The sequence below is a fragment of the Schistocerca nitens genome, chromosome 3, assembly GCF_023898315.1.
Source record: "Schistocerca nitens isolate TAMUIC-IGC-003100 chromosome 3, iqSchNite1.1, whole genome shotgun sequence".
NCBI classification, from domain to species: domain Eukaryota; kingdom Metazoa; phylum Arthropoda; class Insecta; order Orthoptera; family Acrididae; genus Schistocerca; species Schistocerca nitens.
In genome coordinates, this window is record NC_064616.1 from 673,385,493 (window position 1) to 673,410,489 (window position 24,997).

The window sequence follows — 24,997 nt, forward strand, 5'->3', positions numbered from 1 at the left end:
CCTGGACAGACATCATGCTGGTACCCCAGTTTCGTTCTAGTCTGCAGAGGGACGTATTCTAGCATCCGTGGAAGATAGTCTTTCAGGAGGCTGCAATACCTGTGCGCGTTCGGTGCTACGTTTGTGAAAAAGAGGCCTATGAACTGATCATTCACTAGCTCACACCACACGTTTTTACTTCATGGACGCTGGTGTTCGACCTGATAAAGCCAACTGGGATTGTCAGGAGCCCAACAGTGCATGTTTCGGCGGTTTGCCAGGCGATGATTGGTAAATGTGGCTTCAACACTAAACAAGATATATGATATGTTTGGAGTATCGTGTCTTAACTGCCACGTTCAGAAGTTGATGCGATTCTCATAAGCACTTCCATGCAGCTCTTGATGGAGAGATATGTGATAGTAATGGAACCTATGTCGATGGAGAGCGCGTAGGACACTTGCCTGACTCACGCCACTTCCTCTTGCGACTGCGCGGGAGATAACGTGCGTATCAACGGCAACAGTAGCAATAACATTAATTTCGTCCTCTTCTGTCAGCACTTGTTTCCTTCTGTTACGTTATCTTGGTGTTACATTACCACATCCACGTAACTGGTTGAAGAGGATGGTAAATAATTGCTGAGATGGTTGACGCCTACTGGGATATCTTGCCTCATACACCGTACGGAAACGAGCAGCATTCTTCCTACACACTACATACACCACGAGCATGTTGGCTTTTCTTCACTGGTAAATCTCATCGTCCACTCACGACCTAATCCTTGGACTCTCACACTAACCGATTAGCAAGTCGCAATGCATTCAAGGAACAAACAAGCATACTTTAAACAAACGTAACAACATCGCACCTAGCTGCTTCGCAGATTGACTGGCACAAACACAATATCTCGTAAATGACTCGCACTAAAATCCTGCAACAAACAATACTGACATTCTAATTTCCCTACTTCTGATTTTTTATTGTCAATAGGCATTGTTCCATTTAAAAAGCGTATGTTTGCAAAAAAATCTAAAGTTTCTATGTATTATTACAATCTGTTTATTGGCTAACAATACGAGCCCCTGACTACTAATCCATTCTTTGCAATCCTCACATCACTAGCACTTCCCATTTCCGCAATATCTGCGCTGCAAGTTTTAGTTGATCCACACTATATAGTTCGAATATCTCCAGTTCTGGTGATGAAATGAGTGACCGTGAAAACAGTGACACAACATAATCACACAAATCACACGAAGTACTTAAACATAAACACATAAAACGTACACAACAATTAACATGAACATTAGTCAAAAATTACAACTTATATCGCATTACACTTGAATATATTTAAAAATAGAAGAAATCAGAGTAGTCTGTGGATAGATGGTGTTCTAGACTCCACGTTAAACCTGTACACATCATTGTAAAGCAATAACAGAAATGTAAACATCACTATAAACCTAAAATATGAATGTAATATAAATGTAATATAAAACAACATACAAACGCACAGCAGCCATTCAAATTGCCTTGATGTATAAGAGTGACTTGAGTTGCACTGCATCAAAAGTACGACTCGGTAGTTTTCATATACTACATAAATGACGTAGTAAATGATATGATTGCCGGTAGCATTTGTAGAACTGGTAGGGAAAGAAACATAAATGAATGTGTAAGCGAGAAACTGGGAACCGATGACTTCTCCAGTTTCTCTGTTTGTTTGGTTGTTTGTTTCGCACATAATTAGAACCGCACATCATTCAGTGTTCGTCTCTTGTGTGTTTTATGTTCTTACAGAGTATAAATTGCCAGTTATAAGTAATAAACATTAGACGATCACGTAACTTATGCGCTTTTATGCAATCAAAGCAATTACTTTTGATGCTGGCACATTTTACATTCACAAACGGACAGGAAGAGGGGAGAAGTTTGTTGCATCAGGTTCAGGACGACAATGTACAGGAGATCGAGCAGTCAGTACTTTTATACGTCAAAACCCAGAGCTGCCGTTAAATGACAGAACAGGAAATTAGGTAAAATGAACAAAATATATTTCAATGTACGGTATACAAGGGGTGAGCCTACGGTCGGAAGTTAGCTGGTTTAGGCCAATCTAGGAGGTCGAACAACTAATTGAAATGGGCAACTGAAGGGGAGGTGGTTCATGTTAACTTATGTAGGTGGCTCTGTCTGCAAAAAAGGATGTCTGTTCTGCTCGAAATCTGCATCACAAGAGAGAGAAGCAAATGCGTTCTGTACTGCAGAACGTTCCAGCTTCCATGCACGTGACCTGCATCCCATGCATTCTGTTGGCTGAAGCCGATGGCGTGAATTCGCTATCAGTTTCAGCAGAGGGCTCAAGGTGTCTCTAGTCACCAGCTTTAACTGGACAGAACTGCCTCGGTTCTGAAACACAGGCATCTTGTGTCACGTAGGTATAGCGGAAGTTTCTCTGGTAGAAAACTTGTAATGATTTGACTGGGGCCTTCGAAATACAATTTTTTAAACCAATTCCCTAAAATATTCCTTGACTAGCTGCCACCCTGTACATTCCATCCCCCTTCCATAGGTGACATATTGTTTACGAAAGGGTGTCAGTCACTTCCTACAAAGACGGTTTGCCGTAGTAGGGGCCTTAATGCTGTGAGATGGATCTGTTGCAATTATTTTCATTTATTGTAAGTGGTAGGGGACTTATATGTAGTCAAGTTTTTCTAACTTCATGAGTTAAGGAAACAGTAAAATATTTACTGTTCAGATTTTGTGCAAAAATACAATAGCTCCTGTAATAACTGATACCATCATCGTCCAGATAATCGGTTCTTAAGCTAAAAGAAGTCAAAATAATGCCAGAAAGCTTCACAAAAGACGAATGAACCAATATGGTTTCTGTTGGGTTGAGGAGGGAAGATGCGTTATTAATCTGCTGTTGCAGTAGTAAACGCATTGTCATAGAAAGTAGATGCTGGCCGAACTGAATGAGCCCCGATCTTTTAATGGCCTACGGGAGCTCCTGGAAATGTGTAGTTGTTTGTGTTGTCTGGCAAATATTAATCTTGTTGCTACATACTAGAACTAATAATAAAATATAAAATGTATCATCAACATAACAAAATAGTTAACTCTATGATAAGCAAAGTGTTTGGGTAAAAAAACATAATAAATCGACTCGTTAGAATCATTAACGCCTGACATGAGTAAGAACTGGATTAAGTATATTTAAAAAGAGTGACAACCTAAGTAAAATCTTGTTACGTCTTCTCACTATATTTTTGTGTGTAGTACTTGCACAAAGCAAAATATTAACACATTTCAGTAAAACGTACGATAACATTAATAAGTCCAAGATATGGGTACCATAAAACACATATAACCCAAAACTTATCTATATACAGAGTACAAAGCCTTTTCTTACACCGACAAAATACTGGAATTATGGATGAAATCAGGGGATAGTAAAGGCTTCACATCAAAACCCATGAATTTCTAATAATGTAGTGAGTTTCAATTACATTGCTCCATAGAGCAATAGACTTTCGGAATATGGCATATTGGAATATTTAGGAATACACAGTAAGAGAGAAAGACGGTGAAATATTACACTTAGGTCAAGATTACTGAGTAGTTTCAGCTGGAAAAATTGTAGCATAAACTAGCAACACTACCTAATTTTGATGCATCATTGGAAATTGTCATTGCATCCAAATAATAATGAAAATCTCAGGAAAGCATAAGAAAATACCTGTTCATTTAAAAATCATTTTAAATTACCTCATGGGATAGTAATGCTTACGTATATCACTTAGTTTTACATGTGAATTAGTTAAAACTGAGGCAAATGAAAATTAACAAGGTTGAAATGTGACCAAGTTGTAGTCTGAAGAGTAACTGATTTGTCCGATAAATAATATAGGTCTCCAAATGGGTAGCTATAACCAATATTTCTCATAAGCTAGTGCTCAAAATTCAACACAATATTGTCGAGTTCCAAAATGAGGATCCGGTATGACTTTACATATTTTTAGAGTGAATTCACCTAGTGTAAGTGCTTACAGTCATAAAACAGTTTCGATTTATACTCATTAATTGTAGAAACCAGCTACTCCTTTAAATGCTTATCTAATTCCCAGAAACAAAAAATAAAATCATCATCCTGTGTCACATCATCACATCACAATTATGAAAACAACATAAAACAAAAGTATTTGAGGGAAGAGATCTGTGCCAAATCGTTAATATCCATTATCTTATTTAAAAATTCTGCTCATTAACTCATCGAAAACTTGATACCACTCTAACTCGCTTTAGCGGGAGACACATGAAAAATTGTTTATTTCCATTATCTAAGAAGGTAAAATATGGAAACACTCCGAGAAAGTACAAGATCTAGTGCTCAGGATAACACTCAGATTTAATGTTTTCCCCAAAAGCGTCACTGAGCCACAACGCTCGGCAAACATGGTACACTAATTATTAACAAATTGTCGTTTATAACTAAAATTACAACTAGAAATTCAGGACACGGCCAGAAACAGCGGTTGTTGGATTGCCAATTGTAAATGAGGATCGGTTACAACCTTATTTTTTCCTATATAACGGCAAAGTTTAAGGAAATTATGTCTTGTCTTAACTTTTCTTGGAGTTTACAGTTTTCAGATTATCAGGGGACCTTCATTGGCATAACATAAGCTTGTAAAACAAAGTTATAGTCATGGAGAAACACAAGGCCAAACTCTACTAAAGATAACTGAAGCCGGCCGCGGTGGTCTCGCGGTTCTAGGCGCTTAGTCCGGAACCGCGGGACTGCTACGGTCGCAGGTTCGAATCCTGCCTCGGGCATGGATGTGTGTGATGTCCTTAGGTTAGTTAGGTTTAAGTAGTTCTAAGTTCTAGGGGACTGATGACCACAGATGTTAAGTCCCATAGTGCTCAGAGCCATTTGAACCATTTTTTTTTGATAACTGAAATGTGTGTCCATAGTGACAAAACAGCTAACAGTATCCTCGTCCTATTCATAAAACTTTCCACATAACGAAAGGGAAAAAATGTAGTGAGTTTACAATCAGTTCGTAAAATACGAAAAGATTCACAGCGAGAATATGGTCCTGCGTGACAGAAGCGCACGCACTGTTTGTAAACAAACTTCCGACTGACGGGAGAAGAGCACGTGGCTTGTTCGGCGGGGAAGAATAGATATGCGTGTGTGACGTTGAACAATTTTAATGACGTTTCTCTCTAGTAGGGTGATGGAGGGGGCTATTATCTTAGGCGCAACGCAGGAGGGGAAAGAGGGCAGAGGTAGGCGCAAGGGAGGATGAAGGGCGAGAGGTATGAAGGATTGCTGGCACATTACAGCACACGTCTGCTTGCTACAGCAATCTTGAAGCAAACGTTTATTGAAGAACAGCTGGTGGCATGTACTGGCGATACGACACTAAGTACGTGCAAAAAGACAGGAAGACAATGCTATCTGACAGCAGGTTAAACACCAAGCACAGAGCGACACCAAATTTGTACATGAAAGTATCTTAACTTTTGTATGACAAAAAACAACGTTTAACAGGGGTTAGTTCGGACTGTCAGTACAGTGCTTCTTTTAAATTTAAAACAGAAATAGAGTGACAGAGTGCATCTCCATGTTGAACTTTAGCAAACACAAAATTCAGAAAACACTGACGAGTCGTTTTAGGAATTAGATGTCTGCATGAAAACTACAATAGGGTTGCCTCAAGACGACGAAAATTCCGATACGTAACGGTCGGAGCCTGTGGTAGAGTACTGCAGCACTTAATATACCGCATAATACGTGCAGGTAAGAAAAAATTTAATCTACAGGTCACTGGACACAGGTCAGGAAAGTCTTGAAAAGAGAGACTGACAGGAAACAGTCAATTCGGCGGACATGAGAATAAAACTCGCGCAATTATTTTTAGCTCTTGGTGACAGTTTGCAAGAACACAGGGAAATAAATGCTTTTAAACCGACAGTTGATTTAGCTCGTCTACAAAGCAATGGAACAGTGGAATATTAGTTACAAAAGTTGGACAAAAATTCAAAGTTACGAAAGTTGGACAAAAATTCGAAGTATCACAATCTATTGAACAATAAAAGAGAAACAGAATAGACACCGCAAAGAGGGGCTCCAAATTCTAGGTTTGACAGCAGAACGAAACATTCAACGAAGCAGACTTGTAATAAGTACCATCGTAGAAAAACTTTAGTAAGGTAAACTTGATACATTCTTTCGAAAGACAAAACAAAAGCCTTGTTAATAAAAGAGATCCACAAGTGAAATATAGTACAACACCAAAATTCTATAAGAAAGCTGAACAAAGCAAGTAGCTAAATGTTTCACACGACAAAGACCTATACAGCAGATGAGAGACGGTACCTTTAGATATTTAAAAATTTTCAGAAATACATAAACTTCTCTCATAATACAAATAGGAGTCCACCTGCGCCATTCTACTCACAAAAGATATTAAAGGTTGCTTACAGTCACTTAATATTCATACTCTATAAAATTCTTTTAGTATACTGTCGTCCGCCCCCGGTCGCTGAGTGGTCAGCGTGACAGAATGTCAATCCTAAGGGCCCGGGTTCGATTCCCGGCTTGGTAAGAAATTTTCTCCGCTTAGGCACTGGGTGTTGTGTTGTGTTGTCCTAGCCATCATTATTTCATCCCCATCGACGCGCAAGTCACCGAAGTGGCGTCAAATCGAAAGACTTGCATCCGGCGAACGGTCTACCCGACGGGAGGCCCTAGTCACACGACATTTACATTTCAGTACATTGTCACTCAAAACCTATGCAGTAAATGACTCATAAATCTTACGCAAATATGAAAATTAGACTCAATTTCGTCAGACGAGACGAAGCAGGGAAAGAAAAGTGGAAGTGTGTTGGGGTGTGGCTGGCTTATCGCAAGGTGACAGCTGTGCCAGTCCATGTGTTCGCACCATGCGGTCTCACTGGTAACATAACCTGCAATTTAAACGACTCCAACAACATTGATTCAACTGGAAACTCGCTGCACGGTAAAATAATTATGGTTAGCGGTTCTGCTCTGACCTCTGGGGGCGACAGCATAAAATAGAACATTTTAAATCACTCAATCATCTTCTCTCATGCAGTCAGCAACATAATTAGCATTCATTGTATCATCCTCAGCTTCCACAACAAAACATTATCTGTACAACAGAAATAACATCATTTAAAACAATTGAGGGAAGAGCTCTTTCCTGCACGTAATTGCCTTCAACCCCATGAACGACAGGACTTCTTGTCTGCTCACAAATAACCTCAACAAAATAACGTCTTTCGTTACATCATATGAACAAAACTTCGCTGCCCTCGGGGGGATAACAGCCAGAAGTCATCATATCTTCTCTTATCAACTTACAGGGATACAATAGGTCAATTCTCTTTCATCATTCGTTATAACACTTATTACGGTATATAACTTAATACATCTTAGCTTCGTGCATTGATTTAACCAGCCAAGCAGCTTGCACTTACGAAAAACGGAAAGCATGGACAGAAAAAGTATAAAGTATAAAATATCGGGAAAGAGAATGCAGAGAGACGCAGAAGCAAGAGAAAGAGAAAGAAGAAAAAGTTCATTCCTTTCTTTCCGCAATCCGGCATGTTACACAGCGTCCTATCGGTTTCGGCAACACAACTGCTAATCGTATAATTACGACTGTGTCTGCACTTTGGGCCGCAAATAGTCTAGTACCAATAGTAAACTGATAGACGATACCAGGATCTTCAGACTCTATGGTTTGTCGCTTTTCTTACAAGGTCTAGACGCTGATTTCGCGTCTGCGTCTGGACTTGCAATAAAAACAAACCCTCATTAAGGTAAAAAGATTTCGTGCGGCAACGATTTCGGAAATCTTGCAGACGCGGTTTGGAGTCATCGGGGGTTGCAGAGCCCTTAAAGCGCTCACGTCTATGGAACAAGGAGTAGGAACCTTCTTTCATCAGAGGTCACAGAAATGATGCTTAGAGGAAAGATGAAAGGAAATAGAATGGATCATGAAACGAAACCGAAATGGAAGAAAATGTCATGAACGGCTGGGAAATTAAGTGGTTGCCAAACACTTTATGCAAGCTACACATTCCTTGAGATTAATCGACAACTCTCAAACATATGCCTTAAGAAACTTCTCATCACAACTTCGAGGACAAAAGAGGTTAAAACAGGTATAAGAAATTGAATGCAGTACACTAGTCCTACGGAAGAAAACAGAGTGAGTCACTAACTATTGCAAACTAGAATAACTCCGAAAGTATATGAGCTGAAAAGTTTGTGGGACAAAGGGTGCCATAACCATAATATGACGCTGGTTTTTTGTTGCTAGGTGGGGTTGCGTCAGTGATATGAAGGTCAACTTTGTTTTTTTTTTTTTTTTAAATGGGATGCTATAGTTTGGTACTTTTCTGATAGTGGCTATCGAGACGTAAATATTCGCCGAATACGGTGTATCCATCTAACACGACATTCATATGCAAACACCATTCGACTGTTTACCAATACAACACTAATAGGAACGGTAAGACTAGTATCGTCGAGTCAAGCGAATGTGAATGATGTATTCCTTCGAAGAACAAGTCGATATGCTTCTCATTTACGGAGAATGCCAACGAAATTCAGTGAGAGCTAGAGACTTATACGATGATAGATATCCTCAACGTACTCACCCTACACGTCGTACATTTAAATATGTGTATGATACATTGAGAACAACTGGATCTTTAACGCATATCCGGAAAAGGAAAGTTACTAACGAGGAAACGGAAATTGGTACTCTTGCCACTGTGGTTCGAGATCCTTGTGTTAGCCATGAACCAGGGTAGTGTGGTTCGTGTTCCGCATCGCCATAAATATTATCCTTACCATATCAGTCCTCATGAATAATTAACTGGTACGGATTGTAAGCATCGCATTGAATTCTGCCGATGGGCTCAACTTCATATTCAGAAGGATGACACATATATTATTTTGATTTTATTTACTAATGAAACTATATGCAATTACCATGTACATGTTAATTTGCATAACATGCACTATTGGGCAATTGAAAATCCATGTTGACTGCGGCAAGTTGCAAACCAAAAACCGGGGTCAGTCAATGTATGGTGTGGGATTCTTGAGGGCAGAATTATAGGCCCTATTTCATCGAATGTAATCTTAATGCTAGGAAGTACACCACATTCATGCAAGAAACATTAGGTGTGTTATTGGAAGAAATACCTTCAGGAACAAGGAGCAGAATGTGATATCAACACGATGGGTGTCTGGCATATTTTTCGCTGATGGCTACAACTGAGCTGCAGAGACAATTCCCAAATCGTTGGAATGGACGCGGAGGAGATGTGTCGTGGCCGGCTCATTCACCAGACTTGACGCATCTGGATTTTTTCTTGTGGGGATTCGTGAAAGACATTGTTTATAAAGACGTTTCAACTAAACCTGAAGATATGCAAGAGAGAATTGTCAGAACATGTGCTTCAATAAGTGCCAATCAGGTAAGGAATACGACTCAATGAATGATAAAAGATTGCAGCACTGCATTGATACCAATGGTCATCTCTTTGGACACATGCTGTAAATGGACGTTCATACCACCTTTGTGATCTTTGTTGACCTTCAAGGATCTTACTGTTACACATCATTGGATTCGTCTCGATAGCCGCTATCAGAAAATAAGTACCACACTATAGCATCACATTTAAAAAACAAAGTTGAGCTTCATATCTCTGAAGCGACCCCACATAACAACAGAAAAACCAACCTAATATTATGGCCCCTGTTATCCGATGCAACTTTTGTCCCACAAACTTTTCAACTCCTATCATACATTCGGAGTTATTCTTGGTGGCAATAGTCAGTGACTCACCCTGGGTGTCTAAATTACACAGGCATTAATTATTCAATCAACATACATGTTAAATGCTTATCTAGGACCAACTGCACATTCAGCGTACCTCATAGTAATTAGAATACCTCATAGTAATTAGACTCACAAAAATGTGAAGTTCAAATTGTGCTACGTAAAGACACCTCCAAAAAAACAGGCAATAGCTGCATAAGATGCAAAATTTAACTGTGTACTTTAATACTTATCTCTAAGTTCTTCACTGAACAAATGGCTGCAAGCGCCTCACTTCATATCAACACTCACAGTACAGTCGACGCTTCACGACGTGCAGAAGCGGCAGCAACAGTGGGGCTCCGGCTGAGGGCCGTAAGCTCGTGGTGTCCACATAGCAGTGGCATGGGCGGTGGGGCAGCTGGCTGCACGGTGTTGAAGTACGCGCTCCCAAGAGTTGGGGCCAGGACCCTAATGGAGACGGCAGTAGGGAGGTAACCGGCGGATTCTGTGAAGGGGCGCCTCTGGGCGGCGCTGCGGCAAGTGGGCCTCTCGGCTGGGCAACAACAGAGGAGCTTGCGACGCGGACTTCTAGGCCGGTGCGTGGCGACAAGGCTTCCTGACCTGCTACACAGCACTCAGCAGATCAGCAGACGGGCGGCGTCAGGGACGACGGAGGTGGGCGGCTGCAGCGGCTGGGAACACGCGCCGACAGTGAATAGCGCGCCTGTCGCTTCGTGAGCCACAGCAGCGGCATGGACGTGTAGCGCGTTTCCTTCATGTCTCGGCGCCCGGCTCAGAGTTAAGGTCGGGGTACACACGTCCGGGCCATGTCAGGCCGACCGGGGCACGTCCGTGTCTTTGTTGTTCCTTGTAGTGACTCGGACGCGGTGATCTGTGTTTCTGTTTGTAAAAGCTGTAAAACATGTTCACTAATTTTCGTAATAGTGAATTAGGACGTATAGCACTTGCTTTAGACGAAGAGGAAAAAGAACGAAGGCAAACAAGAAGAAGAAAATTATGGAACCACAGTGCCTGGAAAATAAGACCAGTACAAGGAGAGTTTCGAACATTATTTTCTGGTCTCATAGATGATGAGACTAAGTTTTATCAATATTTTAGGATGACGCAGTACACCTTCTGTGAACTTTTAAAGAAACTAGAACCAAGACTGAGAAAAAACGACACTTTCTGGAGAGTATCAGTTTCACCCAAAGAACGACTGGCTGTTTTTTAAAGGTAGGTTAAAGAAAAGTACACAGAACACAAATAAATAAGAAGTTTTAAGGACAGCATTTTTATTTTATTACTTTAGTAATTGAAAGATAAATATATAAGTTGGTAAATAACACAGTTAAATTTCTACTACCCTAAGAAAAACAAATGAGGACTATTCAGTGAATTAGTTTCTGAAGCTGATGAGGATGCATGGGAACTTGGAGGATGATGGCTTTGGTTATTTATATACGAATTGTGGGAATCCCTTTGCAGATCCAAAAGCTGCTGTGTAGGTTCTGTTGACTCGTTTTCCACAGGTGAAGGATATGGTGTTGAAACACATTATGCTGAGGAATTGGAGGATGATGGAGTGAATTGATGGACTGATACGTCATTCATGAGTTGCTTCAGTTCAAAGTCTTGTACAATTGAAAGAATCCTACTTTTAGCTTGATGAAAAAGTTGTGGATGCAACGTTTTTTGGGCTGGTGCTATACCAGCCAAAAAAGCATGAACTGGGTTTTGTATTTCTCTCTGTTTTTCCGTTTCTTTTTTTCCTGCCAAAATGTAAGCCATGAGCTGGATTGATGCAGATTCTTGTGGTTTAACCTCCCGCTGAACTTTTCGTTTCAGTGGTGGTTTCATAAACGTGTTCTTATTTGAAGTGACAGAAGAATGAGCTGAGGACGTCTGGGAATGCCGAGTGCGCTCTATCAAATTCTCTGTCTCACTACCCTGGGTTTTAATGATTCATTCTTCATCTGCAATGTCTTCTTGTGTAGACTTTTTTTCGTTTTCAACAATAGACTGCTCCTCTTGCGAATCTGTATTTGATTCTTGTTTATGCTCTTGCGTGTAAGGAACATTGGAAGCTGTTTCTCGTTCTACCATGTAAGGTAGCAGGAACTTTAAGAGATCTTCATACTTATATTTATGTTGATCAACAGCAGCTTGCCCTGAAACAGTTTTCCTTTTCTGCAGGGTCTTTCTTAGTTGGTCACGAACAGATGCCCATTTTTTTATTGCATTCCTCTGTTCCACCTGTAGCAAAAATATTTTAAATCGCGTATTTATATTACAAGATTTAAAATGCTGCAAATATTTTATAAATTATACAGTATTTCTCATATTATACAGTTCAATTTTTTTTCAGGTTCCTTGCTAAACGAGATTCCTTTAAAACTATTTCCTTCAGCTACAGGTTGGGAAAATCCACAGTTGGAGCTATCGTCCATGTCACCACTAGAGCAGTTATCGATTTATTGTTAGAAGAGGTGATGCCTGTGCAGAATGAAGAAAAATGGAATGCTATAGCTGAGGAGTTTTGGACAAAATGGCAGTTTCAAAACTGCATTGGATATTTAGATGGAAAGCACGTAACAACACAGGCTACAAACAACTCAGGAAGTCTCTATTGGAATTACAAAAAAACATATTCCATTGTGCTTCTTGCTCTGGCTGACCCATGATATAATTTTATTGCAACAGACGTGGGAGCGTACGGAAAAAACTCTGATGGAGGCATTCTAGTAAATTCAAACCTTGGAAAGTCATTGGAAAACAATACGCTTAGCGTCCCAAAGAGTAAAACTTTACCCGGAACTGATGTTGAACTTCCAATGGTAATTGTAGGCGATGAAGCTTTTCCTCTCAAAACATACTTGATGACAAGGCTATATTTAATTATCGTTTGAGTCGGGCAAGAAGAATATCCGAAAATGCATTCGGTTTATTGCAACAGATATTTCGAATATTTAGAAGAATCCTTCAGGGACATCCTAATAACCTTACAATGATTGTGACGGCTGCGTTTGTACTGTACAACTTTATTCGAAAATTGGAAAGTTATAGGGTGCCCGAACAGAGGATGGATCAAAAGGAAACTGCTAAGGGGTCCGGAAGATCATCAAATCTTCGAAACCTACCTCGAATTCGTGGGAGATCAACAGATGCTGCATTTGCTGTACGAGAACAACTCAAAAATATCCTGAATTCTCCACAAGGGACTGTGGAATGGCAAGAACATGTCGCCTTGGCGATATAACGATGACATAAACCAAACATCTGTATGTAGAATAACAGCCGGCCGCGGTGGCCTTGCGGTTCTAGGCGCTACAATCCGGAACCGCAAGACTGCTACGGTCTCAGGTTCGAATCCTGCCTCGGGCATGGATGTGTGTGCTGTCCTTAGGTTAGTTAGGTTTAAGTAGTTCTAAGTTCTAGGGGATTGATGACCTAAGATGTTAAGTCCCATAGTGTTCAGAGCCATTTGAACCATTTTTTTAGAATAAAAAGTAAATAAATATATTTCGGATATTAAAACTTGTATAGTTTTTATCTTACCTTTGGCTTGCAGATCTGTTGCAATTGTCTTCCAAATTCTGTCTTTGTGCTCGATATTCCTGTAGTTTTCAGCCGGCCGCGGTGGTCTTGCGGTTCTAGGCGCTGTAGTCCGGAACCACGGGACTGCTACGGTCGCAGGTTCGAATCCTGCCTCGGGCATGGATGTGTGTGATGTCCTTAGGTTAGTTAGGTTTAAGTAGTTCTAAGTTCTAGGGGACTGATGACCTAAGATGCTAAGTCCCATAGTGCTCAGAGACATTTGAACCATTTGAACCTGTAGTTTTCATTTCCCTGATCGTAAAGAACAGGTAACTTACGAACTTCTTCTATTAGTCGTTCCACATCCATGTTTTGTACACAGAACAGTCTTGGGCTGTTGCACAGCTCACAAGACAATTCTACCGTCAGGCCGTGTCCGTCACGTGAAAAGTTAAACACAGCGAATCCCGCCCAGTCCGCAGCTCGTGGTCGTGCGGTAGCGTTCTCGCTTCCCACGCCCGGGTTCCCCGGTTCGATTCCCGGCGGGGTCAGAGATTTTCTCTGCCTCGTGATGACTGGGTGTTGTGTGCTGTCCTTAGGTTAGTTAGGTTTAAGTAGTTCTAAGTTCTAGGGGACTGATGACCATAGATGCTAAGTCCCATAGTGCTCAGAGCCACTTGAACCATTTGAATCCCGCCTGGCCAGGCCCCGGCCCGTTAACGTTCCCCGTGCACGGCCCGGTCCAGTGGGGCCCGCTACATTTGTTTTAATGGCGTATTCTGTTGTCCGGGTGACGGCCGATACTCGGAGCGCACGCTTCACGCAAGTGTGCTGTGAGGCATTTCTGGGTGTATTCAGCGAGCACGTTCTGGTGCAGTGCTCTGCGTCAGACAGGAATTAGACATCACCCCGGGCGTCGGTATGTGTGGACGCAGCTTCTGGTGCGGCATCGTAGTCGACGGTCTGCAGCACCCAGGCTCGGCTCGCAGCGGATAACAGCGGCGAATCCTGACCGACCGCATATCAAACATGAACTAAAAGTAACCGGCCGCCCTATGGACTGAACGAAGGAACGAATCACGTTTCTGACGCCAGTGTACACTTCCAGGGAATGGGGAAGGGTTTTTTGCATCCGGCTCAATAAGAAAATGTACAGGAAGTCGATTGGTCAGGACTTGTAAGTGGGCATCCATGGCTGTCGTTAAATGACAGAACAAGTAAAGTAAAGAGAATATATTTCAGTGTACGGTATACAAGGGACGCGACTAGAGTCGGAAGTTACCAGGTTTGGGCAAGGAGGTCGAGCAATTAATTGAAATGGGCAAGAGAAGGGAGGCTGTTCATGTTAAGTCATATTGGTGGCTGGTCATCGAACGAAAGACAGAGGCTCTTCCTCCCATAAAGGATGTCTGTTCTGCTCGAATGTCTGGCCTGGATCACAAGAGAGAGAAGGAACTGCGTTCTGCACTGCAGAATGCTCCAGCGTCCAAACACGTGACCCGTATCCCACGCACTCTGTTGGCTAAAGCCGATAGCGTGAAGTCGCTAGCAATTTCAGCAGAGAGCGCAAGGCGTCTCTAGTCAGCAACTTTAACTGGACAGAACTGCCTCGGTAAAATATTCCATGACTAGCTGCCACGCTGTACTTGTCCGACATAAACGTTTCACCGCCAATATCTCGTATGAATGTACGACAGTGCCTCAAGGAAGTAAATGCCATGGGACATTCTAAATTGTGTGCAAAAATTTGTTTCGACAAAAACTTATATATATATTTTTTTAAATGGATACGCCATATTACACTCCTGGAAATAGAAAAAAGAACACATTGACACCGGTGTGTCAGACCCACCATACTTGCTCCGGACACTGCGAGAGGGCTGTACAAGCAATGATCACACGCACGGCACAGCGGACACACCAGGAACCGCGGTGTTGGCCGTCGAATGGCGCTAGCTGCGCAGCATTTGTGCACCGCCGCCGTCAGTGTCAGCCAGTTTGCCGTGGCATACGGAGCTCCATCGCAGTCTTTAACACTGGTAGCATGCCGCGACAGCGTGGACGTGAACCGTATGTGCAGTTGACGGACTTTGAGCGAGGGCGTATAGTGGGCATGCGGGAGGCCGGGTGGACGTACCGCCGAATTGCTCAACACGTGGGGCGTGAGGTCTCCACAGTACATCGATGTTGTCGCCAGTGGTCGGCGGAAGGTGCACGTGCCCGTCGACCTGGGACCGGACCGCAGCGACGCACGGATGCACGCCAAGACCGTAGGATCCTACGCAGTGCCGTAGGGGACCGCACCGCCACTTCCCAGCAAATTAGGGACACTGTTGCTCCTGGGGTATCGGCGAGGACCATTCGCAACCGTCTCCATGAAGCTGGGCTACAGTCCCGCACACCGTTAGGCCGTCTTCCGCTCACGCCCCAACATCGTGCAGCCCGCCTCCAGTGGTGTCGCGACAGGCGTGAATGGAGGGACGAATGGAGACGTGTCGTCTTCAGCGATGAGAGTCGCTTCTGCCTTGGTGCCAATGATGGTCGTATGCGTGTTTGGCGCCGTGCAGGTGAGCGCCACAATCAGGACTGCATACGACCGAGGCACACAGGGCCAACACCCGGCATCATGGTGTGGGGAGCGATCTCCTACACTGGCCGTACACCACTGGTGATCGTCGAGGGGACACTGAATAGTGCACGGTACATCCAAACCGTCATCGAACCCATCGTTCTACCATTCCTAGACCGGCAAGGGAACTTGCTGTTCCAACAGGACAATGCACGTCCGCATTATCCCGTGCCACCCAACGTGCTCTAGAAGGTGTAAGTCAACTACCCTGGCCAGCAAGATCTCCGGATCTGTCCCCCATTGAGCATGTTTGGGACTGGATGAAGCGTCGTCTCACGCGGTCTGCACGTCCAGCACGAACGCTGGTCCAACTGAGGCGCCAGGTGGAAATGGCATGGCAAGCCGTTCCACAGGACTACATCCAGCATCTCTACGATCGTCTCCATGGGAGAATAGCAGCCTGCATTGCTGCGAAAGGTGGATATACACTGTACTAGTGCCGACATTGTGCATGCTCTGTTGCCTGTGTCTATGTGCCTGTGGTTCTGTCGGTGTGATCATGTGATGTATCTGACCCCAGGAATGTGTCAATAAAGTTTCCCCTTCCTGGGACAATGAATTCACGGTGTTCTTATTTCAATTTCCAGGAGTGTATTTCCATACGCAATCAGCAACGTGAGAAATCGCAATAATATTGGCGTTGTTTGCATTGCAATTCATCAATTACGTCACTATAAATAGGAAAGCGTAGTTGACGCATGAAATGAAGGAAATGAGCCGCCATTTCACTTCCTGCGATGCAAGCGTGACTCACAAGTTTTTCGTAATCGCGATGTGATTTATGTACGTATTCTTACTTTCACTGCTATCACGAGGGCCGAAAGTAATAAGAGGGATTACTGCCACAAACATTGATCTTGATATAACGGAGTCCCTCGTGCCTGTTGTATTTATCTACGTACAGACTACGGAACAGTACCGGCCGTTATATGCCGCCCCGTTACACCGCCCAGATCAACCTTCGCCTCCGCAATTATGTTCAGGAACGGGCCGCAATCGGCGCTGTGTGTGTGGGAATGGCTCAGCAAGAAGCAGGTTGTTCTGTGTGGAAGTGCGTACAGGTACATGTCACCAGTGTGCTGTACACTATAATTGGTGTGACTGTTGCAATCGTGATATTATATTTACCTGTCCATTCGTTCTAGATATTCGACCTGGTATTCTCAAATGAGGAAATCGTTGATCTGATATCACTTTACGGAGAGCGTCACCAAAATGGCACACATACGCCACAGGGGTATACCCAGCCAATATGAAAGCCCGCATTACCGCTGCATACGCTGCAATAACAGCACAAACATTGACAGCCGTGAATGGATCCATGATGGAGCACGCACGGTGGTGTTTCCAAGCAAATAGCTATCTCTTCGAACATATGTTGCAGCGTTTCGGCTGTGAGACATGAGACTGCACACTTGTGTATTACGGAGAAGATGTATGTTTCTTTGTACGTTTATGTATGCGTTGCACCATTTGCAACGGTTCATTTTTGTCGCAGTCATTAAAGATGTTCAGTAACAGGTTCTGTACATGGCATGTACCATTGTGTAACTGATGAGCAACTGCGAACAAATAGCATGTTACCCTCTGTGTGACCCTTTGACAGCCATTAATTTTGTTTACTCATTCCAGGGCTTATCGATAATTCGTATAAAAAAAATGGTTCAAATGGCTCTGAGCACTATGGGACTTAACATCTATGGTCATCAGTCCCCTAGAACTTAGAACTACTTAAACCTAACTAACCTAAGGACTTCACACAACACCCAGTCATCACGAGGCAGAGAAAATCCCTGACCCCGCCGGGAATCGAGCCCGGGAACCCGGGCGTGGGAAGCGAGAACGCTACCGCGCGACCACGAGCTGTGGACAATAATTCGTATCGCTGAGTCTATTGTAGTACTGCTGAAAAGTTCAATAAAGCACATACGAGTAAACCGTGTACTTGTTTTCATTGTGGGTGACAGGACATACGTATGTTTTCCAGGCCACGTCCTAACAGTGTACATAGCAATATGTAAGTAAAGCGTTTGTCGCATCGTAGTACATCAGTCACATTGCCATTACGAGAAATGTACGGATCGCGCTTGGTTCACGAAAAGAGCAACAATAGCGCGTTTCGTGCATTTCACGCGTCAACTTAGCGTTCCGATTTCTGGGGACGTAATTGACATGTTGCTATGCAACAAACACCATTATTATTGTGATTGCTTATGGAATAGTATTGCGTATGGCGTATGCAATAATATACCGTGTCCATTTAAAAATAATTAAGTTTTTGTTGAAACCAATATTTGCCACGATTTAGAATGTCTCATATAATTTACATTAGTGAGCTCCTGCCGTACATTCATACCCTTGAAAGCTGTTTGCTAATATCGACTGTGATTCCAGAGATATTGTAGGTGAAGAGTTTAGGTGCGACATCTTTACATATTGTTATTTTGTTCTCAGTAGAACAGTCTTCTCATGATCAATAGCAAAATTTTCCTGTTATTATTTACAAATGCAAAATTTGATTGTGAATAACAGAAACATGTTTTAAGTAAGGTCGACGGAGTATTGAAGCGGTGTTTGATATGTTTTTATTTTGCTGGAATTTATTTTATCTTTTTGGTGAGGAAATGGCGGTTTCTAGCGCTATGTGATAAATATTTATCGTTTCCTTCATTTTTACTATAACATCCCTCTGTTCCACGTTACAGGCCAATAATTTTCGAATAAAACCTGAATTAAACATTCAGAAAAACAGTTTTTCTATAAATACTCATTATTTATAAGTAAAAGACAGAAGGATGACTATGTAGAACAAATATGTTCCGTAGGTTACTCGGCCCTTAATATATCCTCACTCACTTTCCAACCGTTTCACCACTTCAGATTCTTAGGTGAATCTCGTAAGATACTGATCGATTACATGAAGAAAGCGATCGTTATGAGGTAACGCCCGATAGGTATTCAACACACCCACTGTACAGGTAGCATAGCTACGACTGAACTGAAGAAATCTACTAGGAAAACTACCATAGTCTACACTTACTTATTATAGTATACGGTAGCCTATGGCAATTTTACAACTCTGATGGCGACACATCATGCATATTACTCAATATATACAAAATTAAAAAGTACATGTCTCAAAGAAACCAGTCTTTTTACACAAATATGTCTTTAGAAGAGTAATGATTAGGTTGTTCGTGGCTTCTTATTTTTTCTCAAACCACATACGATCTGCACATAATTTAATTAGATTAGTACGTGGCAGGATGTTGTTCCAAAGCGAACCAAAATTTGTTTGCTTAGTAATCTAATGGTAGTACTTGTTCTGTAGTTTAACAAACATGAACACGCACAGCACATTAACAAACAACACCAATATATTTCAGATTAGATCCGCATGGGCTAAACAAATCGAGTTTTCCTAAGAAGTGATGTTGATGCTGATAATACTAACACTGTAGTACCATGCAGGGACGCCGGGCTAGAAGTTCAGTACCATGTGCTCTTCCCAGGTGGTACTGGGCAGGGATATCTATCTTCTCTTTCTCGTCTTCTTTTTGTTCTCTTGGGAAAATGTACTATAAATTTGTATTTTCCTACTTCCTGATTCACGTACGTATCTTTAAAAATATGTACAATTGCTGAAAGTAAATTAAGGACAAATTCACAGAGCAGACCAAAGAACTCCACGCAGGCCCACTCCATGTGGTGTAGCTTTGGCAACAATGCCCTTTGCCGCAAATGCTACGCGGTGGGGGACGTGGGTACTGGCTAACAAGTCTGTGTGGAGCACTACAGCTGCATACACTGGGGTAACAAAAGTCATGGGATACCTCCTAATTATGTGCCGGACTTCCATTGGGCCGGCGTATTGCTTCAGCTTGACGTCGCATGGACTCATCAAGTCGTTGGAAGTCCCATCCAGATGTAGTGAGGCAGACTGCCTCTACAGCCTTCCAAAACTGCGAAAGTGTTGCCAGTGCAGGATACTGTGCACTAACTGCTCTCTCGATTATGTACCATAAACATTCGATGGGATTCATGCCAGGCGGCCTGTGTGGTCAGTCATTTGCTATTTAATTTTCCAGAATGTTCTGCAAACCAATCGTGAACAATTGTGGCCCAGTAATATGGCACATTGACATCCATAAAAATTCCATCGTTGTTTGGGAACATAAATTCCATGAATGACTGCAAATGGTCCAAGTGGATGACCATAATCATTTGGAATCAACGATCGGTTAAATTGGACCATGCGATCCAGTCCATTGCATGTAAACACTATCCACTCCATTATGAAGCCACCATCATTGCCTTGTTTACAACTTTAGTATATGGGTTCATGTGTCCTATGTCACACACGAACCCTACCGTCTGCTCTTTCCAACTATAATCGGGATTCACCTGATGGCGCCACGGTTTTCCAGCATCTAAGGTCAAACCAATATGATCACGAGCCCCGGAGAGGTGCTGGAAGCGATGTAGCCAAATTTCGACGCACTGTCCTAACGTATACGTTCGTCATAGGTCCCAAATTGATTTCTATGGCTATTTCACGCAGTGCTGCTTGCCTGTTAGCACTGAAAACTCTATATAGACGCCGCTCGTTAAGTGAAGTCCATCGGCTATTGCGTTGTTGGTGGTGAGAGGTAATGCCTGAAATTTGGTGCTGTCGGCTCTCTATTGACACTGTTGATCTCGGAATATTGAATTTCCTAACGATTTCCGAAATGAAATGTCATATGTGTCTAGCTCCAACTACCATTCCACTTTCAAAGTTCCTTAATTTCAGCTGTGCGGCCAGAATCACGTCGCAACGGTTTCAGATGGATCACCTGAGTACACACGACAGCACCACCAGTGCACTGCCCTTTTATACTTTGTGTATGCGATAATACCGCCATCTGTATATGTGTATATCCCTACCGCATGACTTTGGTCGCCTTAGTATATTTGTTCACATGGGCCTGTTAACTAACTAAGCCTTCCCTGGTGAAACAGGCTTCATAGGCAACAAGTCTATGGAAAGAAGAAGCAGCTTTTTATCTATTACTTTCGAAACCGAAAAATCTGTGACTCCCATGTCTCGTACAAACGATCGCGTGCGTTTTGAAAGCTCTTCGTTCTCGAGGGAAAACATTGCTTCATGCCAGTCATCTTTAGCTCGCTCATTCTATTTTTTTACTACCTGTACTGTTTCCCTCCATTCATCAGTGGCCATTGGCCACTGCGTTGTTCGCTTGGTGAGAGGTAAAATTTGGTATTCTCAGCACACTCTTGACACTGCGGATCTCGGAATATTGACTGTCCTAATGATTTCCGAAATATAATGTCACATGCGTCTAGCTCCAACTACCAGATCGCGTTCCAAAACTGTTAATTGCCGTCGTGTGGCCAGTACCACGTCGGAAACGATTTCACGTGAATCAGCTGAGGACAGATGACAGCTCCGCTAATGCCCTGCCCTTTTATACCTTGAGTGCGTGCTACTACCGCCATCTGTATACGTGCATATCACTATCCTATGACATGTCACCTCAGTCTATCGTAATAAGTTTGTAGGCCCTTGTTGTTGTAATGTGTCGCTGGATTCGTTAATTTTGAATGCGGCAAAGGATAACGTTCTCCGACTGTCTTCTCAATTGCCAGGGTGGTAAACAGACATTCAAATGGTTCAAATGGCTCTGAGCACTATGGGACTTAACTTCTGAGGTCATCAGTCCCCTAGAACTTAGAACTACTTAAACCTAACCAACCTAAGGACATCACACACATCCATGCCCCAGGCAGGATTCGAACCTGTGAGCGTAGCGGTCGTGCGGTTCCAGACTGTAGCGCCTAGAACCGCTCGGCCACACCGGCCGGCATAAACAGACATTCCACGTAGCTATTAATTCTGACCCTATCTCAGAGTAATCAGAAATGCTACTGTGCATTCCAAGAACACATAAATTGATGTTAATTACAAGTTTGGGATTTAACCTAAAATGATAACACAATCTCTCCCTTTTCCATATTACATTTAATTAACCAAAGCTCTCAAGAATCAAGTTATAATCAATAAGCAAGTGTAATTACTTCTCCTCTCAATAAATCAATTAATATTTAAACATTTACTATGTAATTAATCACACTATATCTCTATATGAGAAAATGTTATCAATTGAAACTAGTAAATCCTTAGCAGTGAAAATTACACCTACGCTGTGGCTGTACAATGAATTAAGTCGGGGGAGGATGACTTTATCTTATCTGTTCTCATGTACTCATAGGAGGGTAGGTAAGTAATTAGCTCTTGAATTTTTCTATTCAAAGCATACGCATGTTGGAATATGCAACTCTCGCAAAATTGGATTCATCATTTAATTTCGCCAAAAGCGCTTTGGCCATTACACAAACGGCAACTGCAGCGGCGTTGTGTCCGTGCTGGATCTGAAATCACTAATCCCCTACTGTGGCCTTGACTAACAATAATCAGTCTCAAACGCTATGCGTTCCGTGGAACGTTCAAATTTCCCTAGTCGAAAATAATGGCAATTGCACACCAGCACTGGGTTGAAGCGACGTGCCCGAAATTCAGCCAGAAAAAGATTCCCGCAGGAATATTTAACTATCGCTTTACGTTTGTCGCCACGATACGTGAAGTGTGTCGCTCTCACTTCTCAAACGTAAAGTAGAGTCGGAGTCGCGCCTTTACCACAAGCAGGTGTGTGGCCCGCCGCTAGAAGTGCGCGCCCGCTCTCTCTGTCTCTGTGTCTTAATTGAGTTCTCAAGGTACTTTTATATGACGTTATCATACCCACCTTGATTCTACTACGTCGCACGTCTGGCTTCAGCTGACCGCTCCCACGTTAAAGATATATTCTTATTATTTTTGCCCGGGTCTCCACTCGTTAATGTACTCTGCCCACTTACTTCCGTGTTTATTCTGATAGCTATTATATTGATTTTCTCTTATTTCTTTCTGCAGTGCACCTGGGCTTTCCTTTGTTGAAGCTAATTGAGTCGTTTGAATGTCATTAGCCACCTGCCCTGTCCGTCTCAAAGCTGCGTTCACTTTGTTATATTACTCATGCCCATGTCATTAAAAGGGTAAATCGTTTGTTATTCCGTACATGAGATGGCTGTAATTCTTCCTGTTGTCAATAAATCGTTATACGCTGGGGATTTTATCCGGTATCGTCGTTATGCAGTTTATGTAAGGCCCGAAAATGTGGACACCTTACATTGTCATAATATAGATTTAAAAAAATTGCAGCTTTGGGAAACTACACTTTCTAACCAATTTTTTCAAGAAAATAAGAACATTAGAGAACAATAATTTGTTTTGAATATATTTTCAGATGTCGCAACAAACTGACATTACGGGAAGGTGGTATCCACGCACAAATTTGAATGACACTTATCTACAGCTTCCATTCGACGAAGAAAACCAGAAACTGATGGTTATTCACACCCAGTTTGGCATGTAAAAATATGAAAGATTGCCTTTCGATACAAATTCTTCTCCAGTGTTATATCAAAGATACCAGGAGTATTTTATCAGGGAGGCCAATATAAGATTACTTACACAACTTAGAGTAGTGGTTTAAAGCACTATTAAAAGTAGAGCTCTGTGTTTATTTGGAAATGTTTTCTTTTTTTTTTTTTCGAAGAAATAGAAAGTGTCTGATATATACAATCAGGTGAAGGTATAGCTCCTACCACTAAACACTATCAAGTTATAGTAAAGCTTGTTGTGCCCAGAGATGTGTAAGAGTTGCAGCCGATCGTAGGTCAAATTGGATATTACTAAAAATTAATTCATATGGTAGCCACAATGCTCGAACCACTACACTTGCTGCTCCGAAAAGACGGAGAGTACAATTGCTCGAAGGATTGTCAAACGGCTTTTGATATGCTGAAAAATACTCTATTGGATTCTAAATGCTTAGTATGTCCCTAACAGGCAAGTAATTGTTGCAGCAAATGCTTCAGATTAGGAATTGGGGTCGGTTTATATAATAGAGCGAGAAAAGCATATAAAACCATTGCTTTAGTCTCCAAGACTTTTGTGTTCAGCACTGTGGGCTTACTCTCAAGTAGAGAAAGAAGCTCTCAACCTTGTATTTGCAATACAAAAAATCTCATTATTATTCGTAAGGGTGCAAGTTTTTGTAACGAATGGACCACAGTCATGCAGTGCAGACTCCGGGCAAAAGTCAACAGAGGACACAAGGACTGTAATTGTTACTGTTGATTTACAATTACGAAATAGAACATCGTTCTTTCTGAAAATACAGCAACGCTAATATACTATCACGTTTGCCAGCTGGTAGTGGTCAGAATTCTCACACTTCGACACAAGTTTGTTTTCAGGTCGATGTCCTATGTGAATGGTGGTAACAGGACTAAAAACAGAAGCAAAATTTAAAGTAGAGTCGGTAGTAAAAGATGAAATCCTATTGCTAGTGAACTATTTTTTAGAAACTAAGTAACCATTGTCTAAGAAGCTACTAATGCACCTGATTTAATGCAATTCTGGAATCTACAACATGCTCTATATCTGTTCAAAGTAGTCATAGTCCGACACTCGGTGGAAAGGAAAGCGCGGGCATTTATTGTGGAAGCACTGCAATCAGAAGCATTAAAACTCTTGCACAGATGCATTTGCGATATCTTCACTGCCAAGAAACTGGCAGGCCAATAGGTGTGCTGCATAGGTTTAGAAACGGCAATAGAAAATATGTGGTACAAATGCACGCTCTTGCAGAAAAATCAAGCAGCTCTAACCAATCTTATTTTCGAATGTGCAGGCGTTTACAACCTTGCATTAGAACCCGCTTGTATTGCGACGGACTATCCATAGGAGAAAATTCGCTCATACTAGTGGATGGCTGTACTTGTTTCCCATAGGTCGTAAGAATGAGAAGCATACGTGCAACGGAAACAGTTCATGCAATTTAGCGGATTTTTCCTGTAGAAA